Raw genomic sequence first — 9,319 nt, forward strand, 5'->3', positions numbered from 1 at the left:
TTACTGTTTGTGTATACGAACAGTAAATTTTTACTGAATCTACCAATTTAAAGTGATGTGCGTGCTTGTTGTAGGTTCTTTTCGCGTCATTCAACGCGATACAGTTCTTATAAGGGAATAACTGCGAAAGTGTTACGCATAGGCTACCTGCATGATAACATAAATGCCAAAATTTATACAACTTAGTGTACTAGTAGTATTTAATTGGTTTGAAATGTTTGACGAAGGAAGTGCAATATGATTTGAAAGACCTGTGCTGATGGTACTAAAATCTACATGAACGATCCCTGTTTTTATTTATTTATTTATTTTATTATTATTATTATTATTATTATTATTTATTATTTTTTTTTTTTACTGAGCAAATACGCTGTCGGGCACAAGACCAGCGTCATAATTATATTGCTGGTATTTGCATGCTTTTGTGGCGACGAAGTTCGCAACTGCAGCTCGTGAAATCACATTTTGGATGGATTTGTTAAGATAGCCATGGTAGCTGATCGTGGAAAGAGTAGATGATGATAGCTATATTGTCAACATAATGAAGGGGGAAAATTGTGATTAACATAGTGCATGCCATAATATAAGAAATGCAACATGACTTATATTAGTGCATATCGACAATCCCCTTTTCCTGTAACAGTACGGGGAAAATTGTTCACTAGCGGAAAAAGGTGCATGTTAACGGAAAGGGGCCGCCGGAAAGGGGGACGTACTGACATTCACACCAAAATGAGGAGGTTCTGCCCAGTCAGCTGGTTATCTAGCAGAACACATTGTCAAAGAAAATAATGTTACCATGATTATATAGCTCTTGGAATTAACCTTCATCCTAAGAATTATGAATAAATTTTGCCTGTTCCATCCTGGTTATACCGGCACCGTATACGTTGAATAGTGTACACAAACATTACTCCGAATATAATATTAACGTTTTAACAGTTAACAATGTGAAGACTTCCACCTTGGCCGAAACGAAGGATGAGCAGAAAAGGCTGAAATGAAAGGGTAGATTATATTAGATATTTGGTATGTATCGTCGCACGAAATCTGTTCATACTACTTTACGAAATTTGGACCAGGTGCGACGTACCGGTATTACAAACCGAGTTTCATGCGAACGCAAGTAGCAGCTTGAAAATCATGGAAAATACAATTCGTTTAACAATTAGCAAATACTTTAAATTATCGCAAATGATTTCTCATGAAATTGACGACATTCCGATATCATCAGCAGAAACAACAACAAAGAATTGATGCTCCGTTTCGTTTCGTTTTGTTTTTAGGGAGGGTTAATAGACCTTGTACACTGTAAAACAATTTTGAGGAGGAATCATTTTAGATGAAGAATTACGTGGTTTCTGTTTACAATCTAAAAAAAAAATTAATGCATTCTTTTCATGTCAAACTATATTCTGATTATACTTGAATGGAATCTTATTAAAATTTGAGCAGAAATCTTGTACCCCCCTTGAAACGATTCCTATATTCAAATTAATCTTTTAGAGTGTATATAGTTGCTTGAATGTAATATTTTTAAAATGCATATCTGCTTTACCTTTCCATTTCTCTTTGTTTCTGTTTTCATATTTTAGATTATGCAGCATTCTTCCTTTATTCAGTTTCATTTGTGCTCCAAACAAGCCAAACATTTCCATTATTTTGGTAAAACTGCCCATTGCGTCATTATTTTAAGCATTTACGTTACCGTTTCATTAGTCAGAAGTCTTTAGAAATGTTCATCCGAAAGAGAATTGCGTACTTGTTGGTGGAATTCAATTCACCTGTCGGGGGTTTTTTGTTTTCACAGTAAGTGTTTCATGTAGTGTTACCTACATGTATGACCTTAGTCACATTACAACTGTAAAACGATTCCAGTTTACAATTAGACAGTTCACAATTACAATCTGTGCATGTGCGGATAAAGGTCATTGCAAACTTTTTCTTGAACCTGACTTTTAAACTGAAGTATTTGAAAAACTGGCTAGGTCTTCATGAAAACTACGTGTATGTTATAAATATTAAATGAATTAGCTTATTAGGTGCATATGGGAATGTAGAGGTGAAAGTGTATTAATTTCAACCGAAGTACCCAAGGCCATTCATGCAGCACTTACTTCAAGTAGACTACCATTTTCTGCCTGGCTGTTTTCAATCATGCATGCTCTCCTGATGAAAAGATCAACCCGTGTTATAAAAAAAGTACTTTGTTCAGAGCTCATTGAACACCATTGCTAACTGTGAACTGGCTATATTTCTTTCGTTGATTTATGTTTTCATTTCGTCAATTTATGTCTAATTGTGGATGTATATTTTCCAATTCATCTATCTTCGGTATGGTGATAGTTATTATGTAATTACTTGCATCTTTGTCACAATATTCGTCTTTTCCAAATGAAGAGTATGATGCCAACATTATCAGACTTCAGTTGAGCAAACATCGTTTTTACATGCTTCCTTTATAGTGACATTAACAGCCCAAATATTTTGATTCTGAACCACACGTTAAGTTGATGCATTCGTATTTATAAGTCGCTAATCCTGTTAGAAAGAAAAAAAAATCTAGACAAATAGATGATTATGAAAATAGTATGCTGAGACTGCTGAGTGGGGTTTACATGGAAAGTGTTTTATCAGATACAGTTAATTTGATATTTTACTATGTGAACATGTACATTTTATGTATAAAATTTATTAAAACCGCAACAACTCGAAGTTTGATCTGTGCAGTGAAATAAAAAAGTCAGAAGATATCGAGTGTGGCAGATGTGTAGAATGTCGTATGTGTGTGTGTGTGTGTGTGTGTGTGTGTGTGTGTGCGTGTACATGATTACAAGAATGTTTGTGTAAAATTTGTCCTCAGAAGCTACCAAAAGCTACATTTCCATTTCTTGTACTTTTTTTTTTCATATCGAGAAAACATTTTGTTCTCATGTTTTAGAAACATCTATAATTGTGCATGTATACGGGTAACTTTCACTCATCACTTATGATTATACCAGACATACCATGAGCATTGTGGCGGGGGGGGGGGGGGGGGTAGGGTGTAGGCCTACATTGTTCTTGACCCTTGCCGCCCCCTCTACCTCATTTGCCCTCATGCCCTAGTGATAATTGATAATAAGAAAAAGAAGAAACTGTGAAATAATAATAATAATAATAATAATAATAATAATAATAATAATAATAATAATAATAATAATAATGATAATAGTAATAATGGTAATGGCAATTATAATTACAGTATAAGAATAGTAGCAACAACAACAACGACAACAACAACAACAGCAATAACAAATCATGGACACTTACCTGGGTGGGATTTGAATCCACGAACTTGTGATTGCCCTAGACATGCGTCATATTATCCACTATACTGATACAAACTACATGACATGACATTGTGTATGCTATACGCAATTTATTTTGTACTGGCTAACTAAACCGCCCGTAACCTGAAAGGTATTATTCTTCAATCTATCAGCCGATTACTAGTAACTCGCAATCCTATTATTATATCAAACTCTCAAGGGAGAGGGGAGGGCAAGGAAGCAACATGCCCTTATTTCTTCTACTCCGTCTCACTCCGAAAATGGAATTTACTTGAGATAATGCAAGGGTTCCATACCAATACCATGGACCACAACGCAGAAATCACTATAATTCGTAAGAGGTTGTTATGAATGTGCAGCCTTTTAATATTGTTACAAAATCACTTTCCCCTGTTGTTTCTTTTGTGTGTGTGATTAATATGGATCAGCTGAACGGTTTTATAATGTTTCAGAATGATACGATTAAGTGTATACTGCCCTACTTTGGCAAAAGGAAGCAAGTGACAAAAGTGACATTTCTCGTAAAAGAGCAAAATGCGTCTGTCATTATTTTACACTGACGTCAATGGACTATCATGATGTCTTATCTAACATATCTCTTAGTAGGATGAGTGTTTCTGCATGAAATTTGGCCTGGAAGAAGAGATCATTATGTGAATTATGAAAGCATCAATAACTCAAATTTGGATGGTATGTCACTTGTTTCCTTTTGCCAAAGTAGGGCAGTATAGATGAGTTTCCTTCTCCCCATTCTACGAAAGAAATTTTTAATGTAATCTATAACTATTATCATTAGTTTGTGCAACATTTTGTGGGGGATTATGATAGTATCGGCCGGCTTCGACCGTGTATTCACAATACAAAATACATTGCTGGGAATCCTTTCTATAGCCTGTAGGCCCTATTGTTGATTTTATTATTTCTTAAAACAACCTGTTGTATATTGCATTATAATGCATCACGTGTGTACCGTAAATGTTATGATATAATTATGCAAAGGTATTCACATCGTATGTAAGGAATCTTGTTAGTCATGGATATGCTGCGTCGTGTCGTAAAATCAAAAGAACGATTCGAATAGAATATCTTATGACTTCAAGTTCTGTGGATGTCCCAAAACTCGGATTCACTGTCAGTGTTAGTATAAACACTAACGATTAGTTTTCGACGCCGGCGCCGTTTATAACGTAAAGTGATATGACTTCCACAAGTCTGTACTCAAATTGTGATTGGATACCGGTATAGTCTACATAATCACGATAACATCGTCCCATGATGACGTGACATAAATCGCGGTCATTGATCGCCAGATAAGCCGGTTCACTCGGATTACTGGTGTTGCGCAATTGCAACCTTTTGCCCAATAATTCCTAAATTATACAAGTAATAAGAAGTATAATTAGAATTCTATTAGTAATAATGAAGTATAAGTCGAAGAGGTTAGCATTTCCCAGGTGTTTAAGGCAGTGAAGTCACATAATGAAATTCAAAGTAGGTAAAAATTCCAGGCAGTCCCAGTTGGCTATAAATACCCGTGTCAGTGAGCAGTAAGCATCTTTTCAAAGAGAATACGGCTTTAAATAGACAGACCAGCAACACCATGCAGTATTGGGTGCAATGCAGACAATTAGCTCACTGGTCCTTCTCATCATACAGACAAGCAATAAATAAAGCACAATCATTGCTGTTCCAAAGGCACGGAGCATTCTTATACGTATGGACATCTCAAGTCAAGCAATTAAGCAGAACATCAGCATACAGTATAAGGGCCCACCAGTTTTGACTTCTGTACAGTGTTGTATAAAGGGAGGGTTCAGAACTGAAGAGTATCGATCAAATGAGATGCTGGGTGGGAACCTCTTCGACTTATACTTCATTATTACTAATAGAATTCTAATTATACTTCTTATTACTTGTATAATTTAGGAATTCTATTACGTAATACTCGTATAAGTCTTCAGAGGTTAGCATGTTCAAAGTTCCGTACAGAAGTCAGTCTAGTGGCATGAGTGAGGGCAAGAGGACAAGAAGAATGATGGACAGTTTTCACAACAAGGTTGAAACTTTGGTCATGACTCCTCATGCATAGAGAATGTCTATCGATGGTGACACACATTGTCGCAAACAAGAGAAGAACTCGAGCAAAGTTTGCTTGAGAACCTACTAGTATAAGGTGCAAGGCATAGGTTTTGAGTATGATATCATTTTGATACCTTGCGTGCTTTAACTGGAGCAGGATTAAGCATGATAACGCACAGACAAATTAATCAAATACAATGGACCTCTTGTACCGATCTTCCAATCAAGACATAATCCTAATCATGTTCCTTAATATTCATGTACAATTGAAGGAAGAATTAGACATTAACCAGTTCATACTCGGCATAGTAATATTGCAGCAATAATTAGAGGCAAGTCCATTGCATTTTGGGTTGATATTAGAGTTTAAATTCATCAGTTTGGTGGACCGAATCTCCTAAACGAGTGGCCGAATAATGTGTCGCCATTTTCCAATGCACAACGTAACGTGATTTATGGTCTTGTGTCTTATCTGACTCGTATTATGACATTGTTCTTAGCTGAGATACTAATATACAGGTATACACATACTATCACAATTTACATGTATCTTTCTAACTCAGCAGAACTGAGAATTGTTGAACTAATGTGGAATCATTTGTTAGAAGGTAGAAGGTTCAAAATGTACCAGCGTTCGTCCAGTCAGTTGTGGGCAAGATTTCATTATGACCTTTATACTTCATGCGCGAAAGTTTAGAAGTTGCGGCGCTTCTGTAGCTATGAGCTGAGAATGTGATACAACTTTCATATTAGCATCCGTGGATGTCTTACCAGGCCAGAGTCTGGGATGAACGCGGGATGACTGTGCTCCCAAATCCTTATGTATATGAACACGAGGTACGTCATGTGGTACCCTTTCATACTGATCTCGAAGACAGAACAAACTCGGTACATGTTCCCATAGCAACAATACATTCATACCTAATTGTATGCAGCAGTCAGTACAGTGTACAGGGATGTATACGTACAGCTATTGACAGTATATTAGTTATATTTTAAGTGTTTATACAAGCAGCTGCGAGGGACGGGCTTTCAGCCTCCGCTCCGAGATGCTTGTCGTCACCGATTTGTTGGGATGATGTTTCGGAGAAATTATGAGTTTGCTTTCTGAACTTGCTCGTTGGAGATGTTATGTGCATTTAATATACTCATGAAGAGTTGATCGGAACACAGAGTTTAGGGTTGGAGATAAAAGAAGGCACTTTAATTACCTGGTTAGAGATATACCTTTCATATCTCTAATGTGCAAACGTGGCATCATCTTCCGGTAATGTCATAAGAACTATACACGTCTCAGCATTTGTGTACGTTTTGCCGAAACGAGCTAGGAAAATTGTTTTTGGCTCAAGGCACTGAAGGAATCTATAGTTCATAGGTATCTTGAAACGATGAAAAGTGATTCAAAACGATTGAAACATCCCAAGTGTTGTTGTATTTAGGCTTGCGAGGGTCGGAGTTAGATACGCCCTTCATAAGTCTGACTATAGGGGCTGTTTGCCTATGTCATAGCTCTCGGTTTCAGGTAGTATGGAAGACCGAGCAGGTCTATGAGTAAAAAAAATCGTGGAGTGGGCTTTGTTGAAAAGCTATGCTATAGGCTTAGATGTTGACAACGTGTTCTGTAGACGGGTTAAAAAGGATCACAAGATTGTTCAGAATACAGACATTGCTACTGTCTTCAAGCACCCTCATTTGTTTTGTTTATTGGTATTGTCTCGCCATGATGATGAAAGGAGCTTTGCAATGTGCTGCGATGTGTCTGCCACTTGTCATCGCTAGCAGAGAGCACCCATGCAGGCGGCTAGTGTGAGCTGGGGGCTCGTCGGTGGGTGAGGGTGTGGGGCAAGAATTTCCTCTTGGAGTAATACAGGTGGGGCTATTCGCATTTTGAGCGATAATGAGACCCATGGCTGCCGCCACCATTGGGGCAGTGAGGATTGCTCAGGTCATTTTGTTCAGTTGAAGCTTGCGGAGGACTGAAAACGTTCTAGGGTAAGGAAAAAGGCATCAAAATTCAGGGCAATAAAACTTGGCTTCCATTTGACATGAGGGGTGTTGCTAATCCATATGTAGAGTTTGTGGATTGTGTGGTGAAAAACATGTAAAATAGTAATTAGTTGTTCATGTCTTTGCGAGACAAGCAGAAAACTTCAGAATTATCTACATCTGTTGAATGTGAAGCTGATATCTAATTGCTAGACACCAATTCCAATGTTGGCCGTGAATTCGTTCGGGTCAGGTATGCTACTAGCTGTAGAAATGTCTGACCGAATTATGAATAAGCACATTTTTTGTCCACGAGCCACTCAGGGCTTCAAGACCGTTCTGAATTGCAAGAGGTTCACACACATTGCTATGCGGGGAATTCTGTTTGGCACTCCAGACTCTCTGAGCAAAGGAATTGTCATTGTTCAGAATTAACTATATACTCTCCATACTGAGATGCAAGCATCGCTTGAAATTATCATGCTAATGAAGGTGGAAAATAATTCTTTGTCTTGCGAGACAGACTTCGTGTCGATGTCATCTTCTGCTTTACGCAGAGCATTAGTTGATTTTTTTTTTTTTTTTTTTTTTTAGTTCCAAGTGACGAGAATGTAAATTTCTTTATGGAAGGCATTAAAATCCCGAAATTTGGTTTCGTTGCCATACAAGACTGAATTTCCAAGGGCAGTAACCTTGTCAATCTTGTTCTGATAAAAAAAAACTGAAAATCATTTGCTGGGAATTAATTATGAGAACCAAGGAAGGTCTCGACGTGCTTTGGGTTGAAACTGGATTTGTCGAAATCCTTACTGAAACTCTTAAAGGGTGACAAGTTGATCATTGGCTTGTCAAGACACTCTTCTCTGGTGTGAGAAAGAATATGGATATCATCGAAATAGGTGATTGTTCTAATGCCACTACTCACCGAGGCAAAGACAGGTTTCATAACTTTAAGGAAATTCTGTGGGGTCGAATTAAGGTCAGATGGAAGGCACTGAATGAATGCAGTAAAAATACTTCTTAGTATTTCCATTCGAAAGACTATGCTTGATGAACAAGGTGAACGGATACGGATAAATATGCACCCTTTGGAGGGGCAAAATTAGGGCCGTAATCAAGCGAAACTGTTCCACTCTGAAGTGTTCGTATCTTACAAATTTGTTTAAGTTTTTCAAATTTATGATTGGACTTAGACCGCCAGTCTTTGGTAGCACTAGAATAGAGTTGATACTCCATGTGAGGAATCTCTCTAATAGCTTGCTTTGCGAGAATGTTCGGAGACAATTCTTCATGGGTTGCCTTTTCCTCCTCGGTAGAATGTACACTTTGTAGAGGAAAAATTTATTGGTATGGGGTGAAATGAAATTATTGGCTTCATAGCCAAATATTGTGGCCAATATCCAAGGCTCGGGAATTATTTTGACCAGTCATCTTTGGAAAGCTTGAGATTTCCAGCACTGAACGGTTTCGGACAGTACTCATCCTTTTTTTTTTTTTTTTTTTGCTGGCTTGCGTAGAGACATTCATGACACGCGATGTATGCTTAGGTGACACTTGTCAATTTTTCTCAGATGTCTTTCTGAACAACTTTCTACCAAGTGGAATCGACTTGCTGCGCAAGTGTTGTTGAGAATGGTTGAGAAGGGGTTTCAAGATACCTCGATGGTGCATGCTCAGATCATACGATAAGCAAAGCCCGGGAGTGTCAGGCCATCGATGGTGACATGAGTTGTTAAAATTCTCGTTGTGTCAATCGCATGGATGATTATCCGTGCATGATCTGTGAATTTCAGAAAGGATTTATCTATGTGGTAGAAGTCCCTTCACTACATTTTGTTGTAGAAGTTGGGAGCTCACAAGACCCAAGGCCTCGTGAAGGAGGATCGCCCAAATTTTGCTCTCGATTTTTGGTGTGAGAACTG

This window comes from Diadema setosum, chromosome 16 (genome assembly GCF_964275005.1).
Source record: "Diadema setosum chromosome 16, eeDiaSeto1, whole genome shotgun sequence".
Taxonomy (NCBI): domain Eukaryota; kingdom Metazoa; phylum Echinodermata; class Echinoidea; order Diadematoida; family Diadematidae; genus Diadema; species Diadema setosum.